Consider the following 23,369-nt stretch of genomic DNA (forward strand, 5'->3'; position numbering starts at 1 on the left):
GGCTTGCAGATTTGTGAGAGGAGGAAGAGTTCGTGACACGAGGCTTAATTTCATACAGCTTTTAGCCCAAAGAAAGACACAAACAGCAACAAATATTACTTGAATACAATAGCAATGATAAAAAAAAGGATGTAAATTTCAGAGGTGAATGTGACAATCTGCAAAACACACACACACACACACACATACACACACACACACACACACACACACATATATAATAAAAAACAAAAAAAACCCAATCCAATATAATTGTACATTGCTTTAAAATGACAACAAAATCAAAATCAAATCTAAAAAAAATATGGAGAATGAATGCTCTTACTCTGCTAATGGCCTCGACTCTTTAATTGACACGGGGCTTTCATTTCAATAATGTTTTTTTTATTTCTCCTGTTATTTTACTTGGAGATTTCATATTTTAAATAATGGCCTACCATTTTCTTTCTGTTCTACCTTAAATGTTACCATAGTGTTTCGGTAAATTAAAACAAAATTGAAAATATGCCTGTGGTGACAGTGGTGACATGGGTGTGGGCGAGTAGGCCCCACCCCCTGCCTGGGCAGCTCAGGAGAGTTGGCCCTGGCAGCATGGGTGCTGGAGAGTTGGTGAGCTGACCAGCTTAACTACCACTCAGGTGCAGGGCCAGGGCTCTGAGTTGGCCCATCCCAACATCTATCCCATTTATGAGCTGCTGGAGCCCATGAAAAGGCCAGTCCTGCAGATTCAAAGGATCTTCATGACTCAGGGCAGCAGTGGGAAATCTGAGAGTAATCTCAGTTAGAGTCCATTATTAATGGGGTAGCAGAAGCCAGAGGCCTAAACAACAACAACAACAAACAAACAAACAAACAAACAAAGAGTGACTACTGCTTTTTCAGAGAAAGAGACTTCAATTTCCATGCCCCACAATAGGCGGTTCATAACCTCCCATAAGTCCAGTTCCAGGGCATCCAATTCCTCTGTCCTCTACGGGCACCACATTCATGTCCACATACCCGCCCACACACACATAATTAAAAACAATACTATATATATATATTCAAGACAGGTTCTCTCTGTGTTAGCCTTGGCTATAAAGGAGATAGGAGAAATGGAAATCTTAAGATACATTATAAACCTCTGCTTTTTATCTAGAAGGCATGTTTGTATTCTCATACTGTTTCTTGAATTCTGCTCCTCTGTTTCTTCTTTTCCAACTTCTCGCTTTCTCCTATCTCCTTCCTGAGTCCTTCTCACCAAACTCTCTCTAGCTCCTTGCCCTTTTCCAGATGGGCATCACACAGAGGCAGTCTCACCTTGGTGTTTGCATCTGTCCATGACTCTCACACTAAATAGCTTTCCTAAATTTTAAGTAAAAATTTCCTAAAGCTACAGTCACATTACCTTTCCCTGGATGAGGAAAAAAAGTCAAGAGTTTTAACTTCTACTACACATTTTTTTAACTCCTCCCAGGCACACACCTATGCTAACTGACGATAAGAACTTTGAATGTTTTAGTGAAGAAAAGGTAACATGTAGAATCATCAAAATATTTAAATAAACAGGCGCATGGAGAGTCGTGGCACACATACATCTCCCTTTTCTGCAATTGCACTTGTTTGAATGTTTTGCTAAATGGAGCAACAGGAGGCTCTCTACCGTCAGATGCTCATACCTTACTACTTTTCTTTAGTTTATTTTGTGCCTTCAGACTTATATTCTGAAGACTGATTGCAGAGGATAAGTGGAGGCATGTACAAGACCCCCTGCCCCATGGCCAACATCAACCTTTTTATGACTTAGGTACGGTATGTGGGATATTTTGAACTCTACAGATAGAGAATGGTGAGGCCAAAGTCATTATGCTGTGGAGGCTTGTACAGAATGAAGCAAGACTTGCACTTCAGTATGAGAAATGTCAATAAACTTTCATTTGATTTGTAATATGAGAGGATCTGAAGAACTAAATTTGAAGCCAAGCTAGAGAACTAGTGGACGGATAAGTTAATATTTGTAAATATATTTGATATAGATGCAATAGAAATATACATTTATCATTTTATGTGTATTATGATTGTTTAAAAAGGTAAAATAATATTTTAAATAAATGGCTTACCATGTACCAGGACAGAGTTATTGTATGCTTCTTTTTGAATCTGATTATTTCTAAATGATTAAGATTAGTCCAAAATATATTTAAATAATTATTCATTACTTATATGTTGATTGCATCTCATGTTTTTAGCAGATTGGGCAATTGCTACAAGACAAAAATAAAATAAAAGCTGTCAAATTTCAGCTCTTGGCATCATTCTAACAGCTTTTACAAATATGAGTTACCACATTAATATTTCATGCTCAGTTCTCCCAGAGGCCATCATTGCTGATTAAAATGTCCTTTAAATACTGTTGAATCTTTTAATTTTCCTGGAATTATAATTTGTGTATAACTCACCAGGAAAATTGTCTTCACCATTTTAAATCACATTTCCTATAATGTGAAGATTATCTGAAAATTACCATATTTGTCACATGATCTGAAACTCAATTTTTATTTCCAGAAACAGTTTAAAATGTTATAAGCATAGTTTCCTATTGATACTCTCATCATTAGTAGTTTAATATGTACCATGTTAAAAGTACAAACTTCAAAGGTTTTGTATTCAAACATCAAAGATAATCAGCTTGTGGTTATATTGCCTTAATCAAAACATCATTGATAGAAAAGGTTTTGTCCCATGAATAATTACTCAAGTATTTATGTTTGTTTTATTATGTGGATGATAGCTAAGGAAAGACTCATAGAAATATTTTTGAAGGATCACAACTGTTGCTGAAAACAAAGACAGGTAAATGACAACCCGAAGTATCCTCAATCAAAACTTTTTTCTCATCCATCAAACATACAGAAAAGGACACAGTAGGTAAATGTACCTGGTATCTAGAGTTAGATTTCTTTTCAGGAACTCACATTAAAAAGAAAAAAGATGGTGTGGCCCTCATCTTTGGACGGAGACAGTAGCATGGGCCATAAGCTGATAAACCACCTAGAAATAACAGGGTGTTGTGTGTCAGACAAGGTGCAACTTCAGAAAGTTGTCCTGTGACCTCAATAAGTGTTTCCACACTTACACACACACACACACACACACACACACACACACACACACACACACACTTGAAAAATAAGTAAGCACATTATTTAAAAGAGGAGGGAAAAAAAGAAAAATGAATGACCCTCACATCTGAGCCTCCTGACTATCAAATCATGACAAAAGTCTCTTTTTAAAATTGAGGGGAGTAAGGGGAAAAGGGGAGAAAGGTAGAAATGGGAGGGCACAAGGGATGGGATAACAATTGAGATGTAATATGAATAAATTAATAAAATATATTTAAAAACTGAGTATAACAAATTAGTAAATATAAAGTTTATTAGAGGTCAACAAAGTAATTAAAATTTAAAATGCCAAGACATTTGTGTAATTCATAGTGATAAAAAATATGTTCCTTTTAGATATTTGGCAGTGAATTGTTAAAGGTGAAGCCTTTACAAGTCACTTTTAAAAGACAGGCTTAATAATTCCTGTACAATGAGAACTGCGTTGCTCACCATCCACGCTTTGTCTACTGAAAATAAAACTCAACGTCAATGTACCTGGGCAGGCTTTGAGTGTAGGACACTTATTAGGAATGCGAACAAGTTGCTTCTCATTTTTTCCATTACGACAGATAATGTGTGTCATCCTGTAGAGAATACATAAATCATGCTCTAAAGCCTGACAATTTACTGAATAAAACATAAAGTTATGGAAAATTAAAGTGAGACAAGAGTGTAAAGTGGAATTTTTCCCAGGAAAAAGGTGGAAAATATATTCCTGTGACTTGTAGCTTGTAAATCAATTTAGTCCATCATGAAATCCTCTGAAGAGCAACATATCTGTGACTATGTCCTCCATCAACTGTTTTCTTGTTTATTTTCCGGTACACTCCAACTTCCTGATATTTGTGCTTCTTTGATAAGACACTTGATTTTTGTCTTATTTAAATGTTATAATAACCATATTTATAAAACACCTACATTTGCTTTCTTGAATATATGCTAAGATTTGTCATCTTGTGTATTAATATTAATATATACTCATAAACAATATTTAAGAGGAGATATTACTCAGTGCTTAAAGATCAAAAAGATTATGTAGATTTTCTGAGAACATCCTTCCATTAAAAGTGCCTTTATTCTAGCATAGGTCTTTTTGACAACTCACCAAGCTGTGTGTCATCGTTGTTCTTGTTGTTTTCTGCTAACAATTTATCTAGGATTTTCAGTTTCAACTCTAATGTGTGATCTTCTACATCAACACCCTTAACTTGGATGTTTCAGACTTAACTGTTGAATAATTAAGCTACAAAATAACCTTAAATTTAATGAAAAGAAAAATGTCCTAGAGATCTTGTTTGACTATATGAAGAATAGAACTTTTCTCCTACACAGAATAGTCATCTCAATCACTCAATCCCTCACTCATTCCATGCAAGTAATACATTAAAGCAAGGAGATATGTCAGTTAATTCAAACTAAAACATGTATTGTATGTCAAGATGGGCTACTAGGAAGAACGTTGAAGGGCTATGTTCTAAGGAGTAGAGAAATATTAAAAGAGTGGCTGCTGACAAACAGGCTTGGAGGTTTTGAGATTATTTTATTACTTTTATGTATTTATGGGACAAAGTTCAGTGCTGATCTGTGAATGTGATCGACAGTGATCACGTATGTGTAATTAACACCTCTAGTTTCTTTAACACTCAAACGTCAATAAGAACATGAGAATTGTAAGGAAAATAATTGTAACTTCCAAAGGAATTAGTACTCAACTGAATCCCAAAGGTGAACTTGTGTTCATATGTGTGAGACTGAAAACATTTGACCCTCAAACATTAACTGAAGAATTTCCCTGACATTACCAAGAGGGCGTCTGTCCACACCTACAGAAGTTTAATTATGTGGCCAACAACAAATAATTCAACATTTGTAGGTTACTTAACCACTATTGCAACACCTTGTATTGGTTTCTGTTTAAAAAGTGTTATATAAGCCTTTTTTTTTTTTTTTTTTTTTTTTTTTTTGCCTGCAGGAACACTGAAGTCAAAATAAGAATGAAAGTGAGTCAGAGATTTGGGTTTTGACTTTCTTGTTGGGCAAGCTATTAAAACTACTGTGTCAGAAGCAAAAGACAAAATAAGAAAGGTTTGGGGATGTTAAATGTTTAAAGTGGAACTGTCTGGGTGAGTTCTATGAGTATTGTATATTAGCACATAAGCATGTTAATATATTATATATTAAATGTAATCATACATAGTACATGTATATTACCAGACTTCTAAGTTTACCTTTAGACTATGAGGGCCTATGGAAGTTGAATTGCTCACAACTGACTTATTTGAAACAGATTATGCACAAAGAAATAGAAAAAATAATGCTCTGATTTGTTAATAATGTGTTATCCTTTTTGTGTATAATAAATATTCTTATAACAGGGCTAAGCCCCCTTATTACTTGTTCAATAAAATGTTTATCTCTGAAACCACATACGTACAAGCAATGAAAATGGACTCAGAAAGTAGTTTTTAATATTAATTTGTGGATATGCATGCATAACATGCACACATACATACTCACGTACTAGGTACATGTATATATGTAATAACAATAATCAAGGTGAAAGATCTGCTTGAGTGGTGATATGGGAGGGGTTCAAAGGAGAAAATATGGGTGAGGCTAAAGGAAGGAAGCAACAGGTAAACTTATGATCTTTATCAAAACCGAAAAAAAAGTTATTATAGTTGTTTTCAGACAAGAGTACAAAATGATTAGTGGGTGAAAGAAAAGAAATATAAGTCCGTAAGAGAAGAAACAGGATGGTAGCCTACCACAGAGGTCCTATGAAAGACTTCACCCAGTGGGGGATAGAAGCAGATGCCCAGTGTCACAGGCAAGCTTTGGGGTGGAGAGCAGGGAGTCTTATGGAACAGTTAGAAACAGAAAAATACGGAGGGGACAGGAACTTCACAAGAAAACCAATGGAGCCAACAAATCTGGGGTGAAGTGGAGGGCTGCTGCAGAGACTGCTGCACCAACAAAGGATCATGTGTGGTGAAGACCTAGCCCCTGCTCAGAAGCAGTCCATAGAGAGCGCAGCCTTCGTGTGGGTTCCATAACACAGGGAGGGTAGGGGCTACCTCTGATGTGAACTCTGGTGCCTACTTGTTGATTGCTTCCTCCTGGTGTGGTGGCCTTAGAAGGCCACAGAAAAGGATGCAGAAATTTCAGGTGAGAGTTGATAGGCTGGATTCAGAGGAGAGGGGAGGAGGGCTCCTCTTTTCAGAGGACAGGGGAATGGGGGAGGGGGAACAAGGGGAAGGAGAGTGTAAACTGTAATATAAGTTTTGCAGGTATAAAAATAGAAATGTAGCCATTAAAACGGATCACATGGGTTTTATAACACATGGTAATCAAAGAGTAAAATTTGCCTGTTTAAACATCTAAGGCATTTAATTTAGAAAAGCTATATGAGTGCTCTCCTATTCCAAGATATACAGAATTTGGACAGGGGAAGGAAACATGATCACTCTTTCTATTGTGTAGAAATTATCTGTTTTATAAGGAAGAATCTTGGCAGACACGTTCAGGTGTCTGTGTAGACTGTGATATGCTTCCTCAGCAAACTACAATAAAGAAGAAGAAAACACATTTTCTATCATGCTGCAGATAGCTGAAGTGAAATACTGTGTAATAAATTGTTTTTGGCACTGCAGTTTCCTCCCCAGAATTGGATATCAAAATGGGACTTCCATTTTTCCATGAGAATGTTAGAAGTTCTATTCTGTATGACGTCTGAAGACCTGACTCAGGATGTGGAAGGACCAGGTCACAGTGATATTCCACCAACACTGTTAGATTTATTAATCTATTACGCACCTTACGAATAAGAATTTTATGCAAATTGAATGTATGCCCTCAATTCTTTATTCTTATGTCATCATTATCATTGTGGTCCAATCAAACAATTTATAGATTAATCCAGTAATCCAATTTACACAATCCAATTTGTTCAAGTCAAAAAATAAATTATACTTTAAACTTAGTTATAATTTTAGGGGTTATAGAGCACATAAAAAGAGCATTTGAGAAACCTGTGTGGAAAAAAATAGCATTTGAAAAAGTCAGATAATATCATGTTTTAGGAAAACCTCATCTTTAAAAATTCAGCAATCCTTAATCTAAACAAAGTCCTAAAGTTCTCCTGATATATAAAAGGTTTTAGACTTTTCAGTAATCAGGGTTGTTCTCTGATACCTAACTTTATTGCTCTATCTATCTATTTACAGTTGAGATTACTAGTAGTTTTATCTCTATATCTTTAAACTATCACTAATTTGAAATAGATATTTCAACATGTCTGAATATTACTATAACAGGAGTAATATACAAAAGCACAAAGAAAAACTTTAATAATGCTAACAGCCCTATCTATTCAGATTATTTATTTTAGAATAACAGTTGAATAATAAACTACCCATTTGTTGCTGAATTGGAGACTGCTATGATCAGAATGCCCTAGGCTGAGTGCTGAAACTTTATAGCAGCCATGGAGAGAGATAAGGACAGCTGCTAGGAATCTGGGTCATGGACAGGTGTCAGAGTTCAGTTTTCAGGACGGAACCAGTCTCCCATTGTCAACGTGTGAACTGACGTGGAAAACTCTTGTTAGAAGGCATCCACTTAGCTCAGTTGACATTTTATTTCTCAAAGTAATGTTTCCTACTGTGTTGCCCACTCTTTCATTGCTGGCTACTTTTAATCATCTAGGTGGATCAAAATGAAACTATGCGATGGGATTTAATGCTAGGATCATTTGCTTCTCCCTGAGTATGTTTGCATTTGCTTCTGCATATGCCTAAGGTTTTAGCAAACTAGAATGGCCTTCATACCCTAGAGTTCTGCTTCACATCTACTTGGAAGTTTTCCTTTTTTTTTTTTAAGCCAGTGATGAAATTTGAATATATCTTTTAAAATTATTATTTGTTTAAAGTTTTGACAGTCTTTCTTCAAAATTTACCTTTCAATTCTTTCTTCTGGGGTTTGTAGGACTGTAAAGGAATAAGACCTCAAATTAGGTTCCTGGTTTTTGTGGGAGTTGGTGGTTGTTCTTTGGAAACTTGACTCAATTAAATCCACCTATTTAAACTAAATCAGTATTACAGCTGTGCAAAACAAGACCCTAGAGTGGATATGTAACATATAATTAATGAAAATCCATGCTGCTAATGGTAGTTTAAGCAGTCAATGGATGCTCCTGTGAATCCTAAGAAACTGTACAAAAGGACTACATGCTGTACAGTGCTGTATTCAAAATAAATGCCACCTTTACAAATTACCCATGTTATTGTTAAAGTCTCTGTCTTTTTCTGTCTCTCCCTCTCATATACATGTGTGTAATCACTTGCTTTGGAAAGTTGCTTATATAAGACACTCCTTGAAAAACTAAATAAATGCACTTTAGTAATACGTAGGAAACTCAAACACAAAAGTGCGCAATGGCAAACACTATGGCCAGCCACAATAAGGGACATTTTATTATTTGCTATGATGTTGCAATAATAAGAAGGCTAGGACTGGGCATACCTTATATCAAGGTGAGTTGTAAGGAGCCCAGCTGCACCTTTTAGACCTATTTAGGATCCGACTCATCGAGGTGTGCTGCCATCTAGTGGCAGATTTTTTTCTTTTCAAAAAAACACAAATGAAGATAATTCTAGACCCTTGAGTTAGAAAGATTTTGACCACTGAAAAAATTCTGCCTATAAATGGGCAAGATTGGATGCAGGTAGAGTCTATGGCCAAACTCTGCTAAGACAGGGTAAGCAATAGTTCCTGCCTCACAAATATGTCTGTCAGATATACTGGGCTAGAAGGCCAAACATGATGCTCCAATGTTATAGAGTTATCAGTGACAAATCAGGCAGCAAACTATCTCAGGTCACTTATTTTTTTCAGTTTGGAAGCTGCTAAATTACATTTCCTGTTTACTCGGGTAATTAAATTTATTCCTTTTTCAAGTCTCTGAGGGGGTTGAAGACCAAATAGGTTAGTTTCACAATTAACCTTAGTTGTTTAGGGGTTAAGATGTTTTTAGGTCTTGATAGATGTTTTAAGTGGATAGAAATGAAATAAAGTAGATGTTGATTTACATTCAGAATTTTACACTCACCAAGATAGGAAAATGTTTTTCTTTAAGGCTGCTAAATACAAGTAGCCAAAACATTATGAATGTAACATTAATATAATTCCTGATTGTTTTGTGGTTCTTCTTGCTTTATATAGTTTATTTTATATATGTATAATAATATAAATTTATATGTAAATTTTTTTGAAATATCAATACAAAAAGAAAAAAAAGACTATTTCCTGTGTCTTGTGAAGCCTGGAATGTTTTATCAGCATCTTTAAGAAACCAAGGAAGTACCATGGCAAGGCCCTCTCTCTGCACTCAGGCAGGCTTCTTGTCAAGTGCACACCCTAGGGTGGAGTCAGGGGATTTCTCACAAGTGTCTTATTTCCATCTGAGTTTCAGGGAAACTGTGTGTACCTGAAGTTCAAGGATGGGGAACTCTCAGCATTCTTTACCCTGTCATTCCTCTCCTTTCCAAGAAGTCTTGTAAAGGGAATTGTGTCTTGGGCAAGAATGATTATCTAACCTATTCCCCATAGTTCTGCTTCATAGGGCTTCAAAGGGCAAAATCCTGGCTGGGATCATTATGCCATGGTTGCAGCTGTTGTGGAGTGTGCCAGAGGTGGAGAAATGGGATTTCATGGCTGTCTTCCATCCCATACCTATCAACTGAGGGAATATCCCTCCCTGGGCATCCCTTCTCCGACACCAGACTAAACACACGCCAAACAGAAACCTGTGGGGGAGGATGTTTGCTTGTTTGTTTGTTTATCTGTTTGTTTTAAAAAGAGCTGGTGAGGAAGGAGAGGTGGCACAGCTTCAACTGGAATTTCTAAGAAGTCTCAATTCTCATAGAAGCTATACTTAACCTTCAAAAATGCATTGAAATTTCAGATACTTTCTTCTCATAGCTACATCTGCTGCTTCTTTCTTTTATATTCTGTCAAAGGAAAAATAGTTTGTCTCTTCAACATATTCATACAGGGCTTACCACTTTGGAATCTTTGTCATTTAGTCTCCTGACAACCATCCTTTTCTGAAGAAATCAAAATACTATTGTCCTGTGTAGAGTCTTCTTCTTTCTTGTCAATGAAAGTAGGAATAGCGATGCCTGAGAATTCCTACATCATGAGTAGAAGTGAGATGCCCACTAATCAATTGAACTAGCATCCTGTGTCTGTTAGTTTTGCCTTTCCAGGGCTCCTGTTGGCAGGCCATTTTTACTTTCTAGTATTGATTACACTTCTTTGCTGCTATGATGAATTGCTCAAATGTCTGTTGCTCGCACCACTGTCAGCACTTTCTGAGGCAGTGAATACATCATACACGCCATCATGATAGCACAAGAACTCATAGCTGGTGACTATCTGCTCTGAAGCGGCCTCTTGTGTTTCGTACTAGAGGTTTGTAATTGCATTTGGCTATTGTTATCAGCTCTATAAAGCAGGCTTCACAAGTGTGCAGCCTTTATAGTATAATATAAAACCTTGCTCACACGCAGGCTTCACACTTAGATTAAAGTCCTTCTCTACCCACCTTGAAATTCATAGTAATTCTGAGCTTGAGCTGCAAGCAAAACCTGAGAGACAATGTGGTATACGACTGAGTAGTGTGGTTGGTTCAAGGGTAAATCAGGGATGTGGGGCTGAGAGGGGAAATAAGCAACTGGCAAGGAGGCAGAGAACATGGATGCTCATGAAAGAAGAAATAGGGGTACTCTGTGTCCCTTCAATGGGCACTGTGACCTGAGCCACATTAACAACTACGATAAAGGAAAGCAGAGTGGAAAACACCTGTAATCCCAGCACTTGGGGAGGCACAGGCAGGTGAGTCTCTGTGAGCTTGAGGCCAGCCTAGTCTACAAAGTGAGTCCAGGACAGCCAAGGCTACACAGAGAAACCCTGTCTTGAAAACAAAACCAAAACAAAAAACAGAAACCCCACAGCTATGATAAAAAAGATATGTGGTGGCAGCTGTGTCTCTAGTTATAAGGATGATTCTACTTCTCTTTTTTTGTTTGTTTGTTTGGTTGGTTTTGTTGTTGTTGTTGTTGTTGTTTTTTGGTTTTTCGAGGCTTACTTTGTAAACCAGGCTGGCCTTGAACTCACAGCGATCCACCTGTCTCTGCCTCCCAAGTGCTGGGATTAAAGGTGTGTGCCACCATACCAGGTGGTGATTCTACTTCTGAGAAGCTCTGTTCACCAGGTGGAGAATATGGCTAGGACTTCCATTGTCACAGCCTATCCTTTTGCACGTACACAAAAATTAACTCTTCTACTTAAGGGATTCAAGACTGCTAATGCCAGTGCGTACATAGACTATCTGAACTTCTTTTTCAATAATGAATGGGTATCCACAGTGCAATAAAACAGAGCAAGAAGTGATTGGAATTCTTTAATGAGTGCAGGATATTTATTTTGAAAACGTGCATTGATGTTGGAAAGCAAATGTCCACAGCCTTCAAAACAGATACTAAGCAGAAACCAATTTCCATATGAACATAAAATTAATTGGGAAAATAACTTAAATTTTTTTCATTTTTAATCCAAGATAAAGAGATAAAATACAATAAGAGACATTGGATCCACTTTTGGTTTCTTAAATTGAATCCTCAAAGTACAGGATATGTCAGAGGAGTGTTAAAATATCATTGTCTAACTTTTAATTTAAAATTAAATTTAGGCTTGCATGAAATCAATGTGTATTAGTTAAAAATATTCTTAACAGTACTTGTAGTGGTATCATTAGAAAAAGAATCCTCCTAAATTTAGAAATTACTTAGTTTTACTTGTCAAGACTGTCTGATATCATTTTTAAATAAATAATGGGAAAATGAAGCTGTTACATAAATTTTGATATTCTAATAAATTAATTTGCAAAAAAGGGTGTGCCAGAATTTTCTTCAGTGAATTGAGGTAAAAAGTTAATAAATATTATTTTGTATTATGTTATTTTGTATTATATTACATAAAACTATGAAACCAAGTTATTATGTTTACTGTTTTAAATTCATGCTATTTTACATGTATCATTAACTATATTCTTATTTCCTTTACTATTTGTTGATTTAGTCACTTTACAGCCTGATCCCAGCCCTCTTCCTCCTCTTATCCTGTTTCCACCCAACTCTCTAGAGTATTAATCATTGCAGTAAAATGAAATTCTAAAATTATTTTTAATGCTTTAACTATTTTAACATCATTTTTCTTCTTTCCTTAATAGATAATCTATAGTCACATTTGCAGACATTTACCAAGTTTGTAACTAAGAATACAAACAGATGAATTGAGTAAAATCAGTGAGCTAGAAAATAATGGAATCAGAATTTGAACCCAAAGACGCTCCCACCAAATCTGAAGTATTACCTCCTTGGGCATGTACTATTCCTGCATTATGGAGTCACCCTGGGGGACTAGATGTATGTAATGGTAAAGTAGTAACAGTAAAAGTGAAAAAGAGCTGTTTCCTTGATCAATACAGAACTTGTTACTTAACTTTGGCTGACTGAAGAAACTGTTGGTTTTTAACAACCAGGACAGTTTAAGAATGAGATTAAGGAAGTTGTTCTCCTACTTCAAGGGGCTTCGTTACAGTAACTTAGTGACTTAGTATACTAGAATCTGTTGTTTCCTCTGTGCTTATATTGTTCACTTGAGAGCTCACATTTGGTGATTCTGTCTAGCTCCCTGATGGAGTATTATATAGGATACAATTAACACAGTAAATAGTCAAAAAATTGAGGATTATAGCAGACACAGTAGCATACTTTGAATCCTAGTACTCAGGAGGCTGGGGTGAGAGCTGGAAGCAAGCCAGGGCTGTAATACCAGTACAGGGTCAACCAAGCCTGTCTGGAAAATGTGGGGTGAAATGAATACAGACAGTTGTTAATAAGTATCCATTTTGCACTGCTCGAAGTGGAAACTCCTGAGTCAAGAGATCCTAAATTTGGGATCACCTGGACCCACCTTTGTAGTGGATGTAAACAAGTTTTTGTTTTGATCACAAGTGTGGGATGTGAAACAGACTTGTGAGACAACACGTGGTGTTTGTCCGCTAGAAGAGGAACTGCTTCTTGCAGGGGCATGGTCTTTGCCAACTGATAAACATCTTAGTATGGACTCTGAGAGCATAACAAATATATATATCCCAAACAAGAGGTTTTAGCTTTTTGATCTTGGCATCATTTCCTATTGTGTGGCTGTTCATCACTCTGCTTTCAGATGCTCCTAGAGAGAAACGCTCCAGAGAATGCTTCAAGGTTGTAGGTTCTGGCTGCTGCTCTGGATTCCTGCAACTGTAGTTGCAGTCACTTTTGCTGAATTGCTGCCTTGCTGATTAACAGGTCTGAGGGAATTCTGCTGACTACACCAGCCTTTACGTGTTAGTTTGCTGGAATATCAGTGACTAAGTACTCATCTGGAAGGGTGGAAAAATGTTAAAATATTTGTTTCATAGCTATAAAAACCTGTAGGGTGCAAATGCTTCTTGCAGCCTTTTGCAGCCTTTGCAGCTGGGAGTGAAACAGTTCCAGAACTTTCTCCATGATTTGTGTTCCTCTCTGATCCCTTTAAATCATCCTTTTTGTAGGTTTTGTTTTGTTTATTTTGGTTTGGCTTTGTTTGGGGCTTTGTTTTGTCTTCCTCTTTGAATGTCTCTGTTACCAAGAATCTCCTCTTTATAAAATATAAATCCTACTGGGTTGATGCTTAATTTGAACTTGATAACCCCTGTAAGGTGCCATGTCTCCCAAAGAAAGGGAGTCAGAACTTAAAAAGCTAATTAAATTTAATTCTGTAGTTAACAGTTTAATTAAGTTCTGAATTTAGGGGTACAGTTTTCAATCATTACACTGCTGTGTGCCTTAAAGTGTTTTCACAGCATATTGATCACGACTAAATAAAATGAAGAAAGTATAAAGAATATATAGTATTTTCTAACTTTTATAAGCAACATTGAAAGTTTCAGTTTCTTAGACCTATTTCAATGTCCGCAGATTAACAGAGTTTTCAATACTAAGCTATCTCTCAAGCTTAAATATTTTAAAACAATTCATACATGATTTTCCTCTATAGATATCAATAAAAATAACTCAATTAAATTTTAACAGCCATATGTACTGTAGTAGAAAAAAACTTTAACTGCATTGAAAAGATGTTGTTAGTTGAACAATCTTGAAAACTGGGAAGAAAATATGTTTTCAGAATATATTTTTCTAGCATACAGTAATCTTAAGAAAATAGTTGAATAGACAAAGAAAAAGCATCAACAAAAATTGGTAGCAATTGAGACAGAATTTGAGTAAAATGCATGGTTGGATTTTGTCAATAATGACTTGTTTCATAGAAGCAGTTTATAATAGAAATCAAAGGTTGGTCTACAATACCGTAAGAGAGAGGGAGATCTGAAAAGACTGCATTTCATCTAAAGGATTTTTGTTTGTTTTGTCCTTCACAATGAAAGTTAACTGCGTTGAAGAGACACAATTTAGTTCTGAATGCTTTTTACTCACCCTATTCTTGGCCTAAAAGGAATATTGAGATAATGCAAAGTGTTAATTTTTACAAAACAAGACACAGATGTTCATCAGGCTGAACATCTTCATACAAGTAACCCTGACCCCTGACTCTTGACTGCAAAATCTTAGTCATTTTCTTTTTTACTTGTAGAGTCACTTGATTTTTTCAGGGGCTTTCAGAGCATTTGTTATAGCTGCAAGGAAGTGTGCATCTATGCATGAAAACAAAATTCAGCTAGTTCACATTATCAAACAGTACACTCAAGTGTAAAGCATAAATCTGCAGAAGAAAATCCTCCAAATCTCAGGATTTGCTTGGAAGTATGAAAAGTTCTCACTGTCTCCAAGAAACAGTTACTTGAATGCAACTTTTGTATCTGTTCTATGCATCTTGAATGGGAGACTTAGTTTAGCAATCATTTAGAAATAAAACAACTTTCACAAAATCCTGTGAACGCAGTCAAGTTTAAAAGCTTGATTATTTCAGTTCACAAACTATATCTAGCTAGGAACAAAATATGTGATTTAAGAAAAACTATGTTACAGTTTACCCATGGAAGTGCAAAACAATTTTGCTGTCAAATGAAGAAAAAATTGTCTTCAAATTTCTAAGCTTAATTTTTGAGTGCATGTCAAGTAACAGTGCTATGTGACCTTGGAACACTAGTTAATGTAAAATATAAGTATAAGCCAATCAGGCAGTTTGATACAATGAATTCTACTATAGAGAAAGATAATTCATTGCTTATATTTTAAAAGTAACTGGTTTCAGTTACTTCTTCTACATTGTCACACAGTATTTGACTAACAGGGAGAACAGCATGCTGTTGCATGACAGTTGCATCAGGCAGAATTCCAAGATGGGCCTCATGAGCCCTGACCCTGACAGTCATAATTTTATATAATCTCTTCTCCTTGAATGCAGAAAGAAAGTTTATCTTGCCTTTTACCTGATAGAATATAGCATAAAGGAAAGAGATTATGCAGATATAACTATGATTTCTAATCCAAAAGAAGATTATCCTGGGTCCTTCTGACATAAGCAGGTAATCCTCTTTGGAAAGTATCATCACAACAGCCCCTGAAGGGTGAGGCAAGATCAGCAGATGATCTCCTGTAGCTCCACAGAGCAGAGGCTATTCAGGAATGACTGCTTCTGAGTTCAGGCTTCTGGAACTGTGAGCAGTAATCCGACATATAGGATGAGTGGCATTCTGTGAGCAGCAGTATAAATGAGAAGATGACTCCAAGTTCTCGCTCCTGCTGACGTCTTCACCAAAGCCGCCTGTGACAGTAAGACAGTCTCACACAACATCTGGGCCCCCAGATCCTGATCCATTCAAACAGTAAGATTACAAACATATATTGTCCTAAGTCACTGTTTGAAGTAATTTTTATATAGCCAATAAAAATTAATATGTCAGTCATGAAGTTCTCTGGGACAAAAATTATGCTGTCATCATTATATAAATGTTATCGCCTGGTTTTTATATAAAGCTCAGTTTATTTAAATATGTATCTTACTTGTTTATGTTTATGTAAGTATCACCACACACTCATATCTATTCATATGGTATTTTGTTTAAGTAGCCCTCAAGTAAAACTGCATTGCACTCAAAGAACTGTTGTTCAATTATAAAATCAATTTGCTTGGCCCCAGGTCAGCTTTGCCCCAGAGTTTCTAACTATCAGAACTTGTGAGTACTTGCTCATTTCAAAAACCTGACTGTATCAGTGTGCTCCCTGTTCCCTCTTAAGCCATATGGCATGCGTTCAAGTTAAAAGGTAACACTGTAATTCTATGTAAATATAAGGTGAGCTGTTGATGGAAGATTTTGAAGTTTGGATGGATTAAACCTATAAAATCAAGAATAATTTCACATGTCAATACACAACAATTTACTGAGGCAGAGAGCCATAATTATTCATGGGATTAAAAAAATCACAAAATACAGTTTTATACTTGGTTTCAAGTAAATAATAAAATGTGAAACAAAGTTGTAGGTAGGAAAAATATACTAGTTTTATGATCAAAGTTGCAGAAAAACTTTTGTGGGGATTTAATGTCTACCTGCTGACTCTGAGTACTGTTCTACATTGCAGTTAATGTTTTTTTTTTTTTTAATGATTTATAATGTTTGCCATTAATGTTTTATCACCATCAATATTATACACTTATAATTATTTTATATTGAAGTCAGGTCGTGCCTTAGTGCAAATTGTTTAGTACAGTGATGATTTCAAATTTGCAAATGTGAACTCATTGAACGTGCTTCCTTTTTCTTAGGCCAGAAGACTTGATACTTTGCCTTTATTCCCTTCTGATCTAGGAGTCTCAAACTTGGTATACTTGGTAATGATTAAAATCCAGTTCACTTTCTCTATATAGGTCTATTTCTGGGTTGCCTACTGAAGAAGAAAAAGTCACACATATATTATGTGGATTTTTCTTTTGTTATTTGTTCTCCTTTATTCACATTATGGATGATTTGTTTGTGTGTGAATTTACATCCTGGCTTACTTTCTGTTGTAACCCTATATTGACTTATTTTTTTGATCATTTGGGCCACTTGGGCTCATGACTCCTGCCTCTTCGTTTATCTATACGAAGTAGCCCCACCCTTTTTTCAGCTGCATGCAATAAGCCTGCCTTTCTATTTATTATGTAACAAACTTTCTGAGCTTCTAGGATGCTGTGGTTTTCTCTATCGGAGAGCACAATCCACTAAAAGTCAGCTGCTCCCCGTGTGTGTGTGTGTGTGTGTGTGTGTGTGTGTGTGTGTGTGTGCGCGCGCGCGCGCCTGCACAGACATTATTTTTCCTGTACATACTTATTAATGGCTAGGGCCTTGTGATATTTGCCATAGCCACATTTGTATGTCAACTGGTGTTGTTATTTTACAGGTTTTATTTAGACAGGCAGGTAGTTAAGATTTTGTGAGCTCATCTCCATCCCTATCATACATAGACAAAACTCTTTAATAAGCGATGTTCTGGTCCTCTGGCTCTTACAAGCTTTCTACCCCTTTTCCACAATGTTCCCTGAGATTTAGCATAGGAGTTGTGTTGTAGCTGTGTCAAGTGTGGCTAGGGATACCACAGTCAGTTATAACCTCCAGTTTGGTCAGTTATGGATTTCTGTGATTCTAACTGCTGAGGTGGGGTGGAGGAAGCTTCTTTGATGAGATATAAGAGCTATACTTACCTGTGTAGATAAGGACTGGCATTTAGAATGTAGCTGGGAACTATACTAGTTAAGGGAATTAGAAGTAGTAGGTTCATCTATAAGATCCACTACCTCACCCGCCACAGAAAACTGGCTAGATGTTTATTACTAGGCATTAATTCCTTCTTATTAATGAGCTCTTAAGTCTCATTACATAGATGTTGTTTATCTCAGATATAAGTGCCTATTTGTACCCTTGGGTATATCTTGCAGTGCTTGCTATTGTTATGATTCATAAGCTTTAAAGTTGTGTAGCCTTACCAACATTTAGCCATTTTGTTTTTATGAAGAAATAAAATAAATGAAATGCACATAACAAAATTTCAGCTGTCAGAATCCTCAGTATGTCAAAATAGTCTGGGATACTCCATAACTAATCCCATTCTTCTAACCTATAAAATACACGCTATGAGTATCCCACAGAGGTTCTTCTGATGTTATTAGATATTGATGTTAGCAGTTGATGTTACAAACTCATTCAAGTTAATTCCATATGAGCAGTCTTAATCAGAGTTCTGTTGCTCTGAAGAGATATCATGAACCACAGTAACTCTTATTAAAAAATTCTTAATTGGGGCTGGCTTAAAGTTTCAGAGACTTAGTCCATTGCCATCATGGTGAAAAGCATGGCTGCATGCAGGCAGATATGGTACTTGAGAAGTAGCTGAGAGGTCTACATCCGAATCCACAAGCAACAGGAAGAGAGGGCCACTGGGCCTGGCTTGCACTTTTGAAAGCTCAGTGCTTACTCCCAGTGACACACTTCCTCCAACAAGGCCACATCTCCTAATCTTTTCAAATAGTGCCACACATTAAGCATTCAAATATAGGCGCCTAGGAGAACTGTTCTTATTTAAGCCACCATGAGTACCATTATGATTTCAGACCCTTTGTACTAAGCGTTAATTCTCAACAGAGACAATTGACTTCCTAGGGCACATTTTGCCAATTCTAGAATCAGTTTAGAGCCATGAAACTGAGGCAGTGTCACTGAAATCTAATACACACACACACACACACACACACACACACACACACACACACACACAATGCTGCAAAGCCTCCTATGTTGTATAATATAATCCTTCACAACAAAATATTATCTAGCCTAAAATGCTGATGTTAGGAGAAATCAGTAAGAGAGGACTAGTTTGGAATTCTCATAATTTGATAATCGTTTTGTTATTCTCTTGGCTGAGAATTCACGTTTGGTTTTTCACTCCCAATAGCTAGCACTCTTATACATTAGTTTAATTTGAGATGTGCTGTTCTTCACCTAGTCATCACTGCCTCTGTAAAATGCTCCAAACAGAAAAGCTTCCTATTATATAATGACAGAGAGTGCTCTAAATTGTTCTCATAAGAGGTGAGGACCATTTTGATGCCTATGTTTCACCAAAATAATGGCTATTACTGCATTACAAATTATGTGTAGCATGAAAGTGTTACTTAGTGTATTCTGCATAATTTACACATCAATGTAATACTTAGCACCCAACATATCCTGCTTGATTTTAATGGAAAAAAGTAAGGATGACTAATTTCCTCTTAAATATGTTTAAACATTTTTTTGTGTGTCTTTAACAAAATCTTTTCTAAGATTTTGTGCCCTAGTAGACCTGCAGAACATAATCCTTATAGCTCTTTTATGTCCACTGTGTTATGTGGTTGCTGTTCTTGGTTTTCTTTATTATAAATCTTGAATTATGTGTGCTTAAAAATATTCAAAACAATCACTACAGCTGTTTTGATTGAGAAATTCTATTAAGTATACTAGACTATTTTGGCAAATTTCTGAATAATATGTTAAAGTGATGACAAAATAAAAATTCATAGATACATTGTTTATTTCTACTTCAGAATTTATATTTTCAATCCACATGTGCTAAATTCTTGAATGATATACTTGAAAACCCCCTAAAATCCACGTGTAACTCTAACTAGGCATATTTTTATTTTTCCTCTTTCCTTAGTAAATGACATAGTTGTGAACTATTTTCTCACAGTGTGTATAAAAGATAATCCTTGTGCAATTATTCCTTTTCTTTAGAGAAAGAGCTAGTCACTTAACACAATCATCACTTGATAATCAAATATTAGTCTAAAAAATTATTAAACCACATTTACGTACACTAAAGTTTAGCAAGAAATAAGCTTTTGCCATTTACAATACAACATTATGTGTCCATGTAGAGTCTAGACTAAAGTGATCTTAATTGGTTTCATGATAAAAAACTTTACCTGTACATTCGAGATGAAACTATTTAGCTGACAAAAGATAAGAAGAAATCTTTCCTACTTTTAACAATTTCATTATATTGACCAGATATATCAATAAGCAATTGCTGAATGTTTCAAATGACAGCTTAACCAGCCAGAATATGAAATATTCCAGCCCATGACCTAAGAAATTTGGTTGTCTCTTTGCCATTTATGTTGACTTTTCTAGCAATATATTTTATTAGCATCTGACAACAAAGGGATTACACTATAACTCAGTTCCATTTTTAGATTTTTATTCCAAGAAACATAATTCACATTGTATATTTCTAAAAATACTTTGGAGATTGTTTTATTTTTTTATTGGCTTGAATATAGTTCCAGCTTTACTGAACAACTCTGATAGCTTTAATGATATAGCAATATCTCCTGTTGAAAGACTGTTTCTAAATGTCAAATAAAGATAATACATTTATAGTTCTATGACTTTATGCACTAGGGTTACATCGGACTTGTTGGGACTCTTCACCTTGATTTCTGTGTGACTCTGATATGTCACACACCTCCCAAAGCCAGAATGAAACAGACTGTTATTATGCTCTTTGTTTAAATGCTTTGCAGAGTGCCTAATTTCAAACAGGACAGATGTGCTAGTATAAAATTTTAATGTAAGTCTTTTCTCAATAGTAGTTTAAATTCCTTAAAAATAGAACACGTCGTTTAAATTGTGTTCTTGTAAAACTCATTTAGCTAATGTCTTATTATGGCTCTTTAGTTAAAGGGGCCAGTTTTAAGCTAAGAAATACAATGTTCCAAACTATACTTACTAAAATAAGTTTGTATATGATTATTAACACATGCAGCCTTGATGTTCTGCCTGAAGATGTCACAGTAAAGACACTGAGTGAGAATTTCTGTCTTATAAAATGTAAAGGTGGTATCTATTGTAATGCCTCAGTAAACACCTTGAGATATTGTAAGATTAATTCTCCCTGCTCTTCCAAGAATAACCAGGATGATTGCTAAGTCAATCTTTTTTTTATTTCATTTTATTTCACAGCATAATTTATTCTGAGGATTATAGAAGTTATTTTTTTATATTGTTCATCATGAAAATATATTTATGTTCCATTCCTCATTATTAAGATAGGAAGTTTAGCCAGGTATGAATGTAGAATGGTATTCCTTCCAACTTTTCATTTGATTCACACACAAAAACATGTGGCAGATCTGGTAACATAATTTAGGCTTGTAAGAATGAATGTCTCTTATTTTAAAAAGTTAGGACATTGGTCTAGGTAGTTCTTGTACTTTAAAATTCTGAAATTATACATTTTTTAAAGTTTTACAATTCTACAAAAAGGGGAAATAAAAAAGTATACTGTTCCTTGAAACCTTCTTATTTGGAATTTATTTGGAGAATTTTGAATACCAATATACTTGTTTCACATAATAGGACACTAAGTATGAACAAGAATAAGATATTACAAAATTCATCATTTTCTCTCATATTTTACCTTGGTAATGAATTAAAACTGAATAAAAAAATGATCTCCCATAACTTTCCCTTCTGAGAATGCAATACTCTCCCTACAGCCATAGATTCTATGGGACAAAGCCCAAAACCAGGCACAGGAAGCCCTCTTTTGAGCTGTTGGTCAGTGTTATACAAGAAACTCCTAAAACATTATCGTTTATTAATTTTGTTCTTGGTTTCTGTCCAGAGATGCAGGGTAAATCCATATTGCTGAAGACACCATGCATTTGAGACACAAGACCCAGAAGTCTCCTCCCACAGAATAATCACTGTTCTTGCACTTCAAAGCCATTATTACGTAAATGAAAGTATTTAAGCATACTCAGCAAGCTATCATGCCATTGGATGTGATAACAGACAGACTTACTATGTACATAATGTGTAGATGGCATACACAGTAAAGATACAGTGGACAAATCTTTAGGGCAAAATGAAATGAAGACAGAAAGATTGTTGGAGCCAGAGGTAGCAGATGACTACAAAAAGTCAGTACCTTCAGGACACAGCAGGAAAACTGTGCCCATGAAATCACAGCATTTGTGACCACATGCACAAGACTTGACAAACCCAAGCTAGACACAGTTCCAGCTAAGCATGACATCCCAGTGTCAGCTGAGGAGCTATTGGCAATTTATACTTTTGTGAAACAAAGGATCAGATTTCCGCTTAAAAGTGTAGCCACATATCCAAAAATATTGGGTGATAAAAACTGGCCCTGATGGAAAAAGACAAATACAAATTTTGGTGGGAAAGGAGGGGCAGTGGGGTTATAAAGAATTATCACATGGAGGGCAACATCAAGCAAAGGTTACTGTACTAAACTCTCAAAATAATTAATACCAAAGGAAGGGCATTCTAACACACAGGGATGGAACTAGAATTTATCCTATTAAGGGAAGTAACCTAAGCACAGAAAGATAAGCACTGCATGGCTTCATGTATGTAGTAGATGATCATGATCATTGCTACTACATTCCCAATGGCCCCAGGGTAGTCAAGTAAGGAACTTAACCACCTCTCACTAAACCTGGAGACCCTGATAAGTCCACCATATTCCAAAGAAAAGCCAAACATGCATCTATTGTCTTATATAGATTGCCCTTGATGGGAAAAGAAAGGCAAAATTTGGTAAGAAAGGAAGGGCATTAGATTTGTGAATTAAAAAAAAAAAAAAAGCTTAGCAATACATACCTAAACAGAGGAAAATATTAATGTTTAAAAGTATATTTCATTTATTACCTTCAAATAAACTCCTATAATCTACTGTTGTTATCTCTCCCTCCTATGCCATAGGGTAGTTAGATAAGGGACCTTTGCCCCACTTATCAGGTAAGCAAATACAATTTCAATTGATTAGGGGGTAATTATTAATAATAGTCAATGAATTTTATCTTTATGGAGACTTAACAAAATTCTTTCCTGAGAGTTAAATTCAAGTGGAGTGCTGTTTGAAAGGATCATATAAATAACTAGATATTCAATATAGAAAGAAAATATCAACAGCAAGTACTCAACTCTTCTTACTGCCTGGTGTTTTGCATAACATGTTCAAGTTATTATGCTGTACTTCCTCAGGAAGCTGGGACAAGCCCTACTTCAAGATGCAGTATTACCACTCTTGGGCTCATCCCTCAAAGTGCTCTACATCAAACTAT

The sequence above is a fragment of the Acomys russatus genome, chromosome 31, assembly GCF_903995435.1.
Source record: "Acomys russatus chromosome 31, mAcoRus1.1, whole genome shotgun sequence".
Taxonomy (NCBI): Eukaryota; Metazoa; Chordata; class Mammalia; order Rodentia; family Muridae; genus Acomys; species Acomys russatus.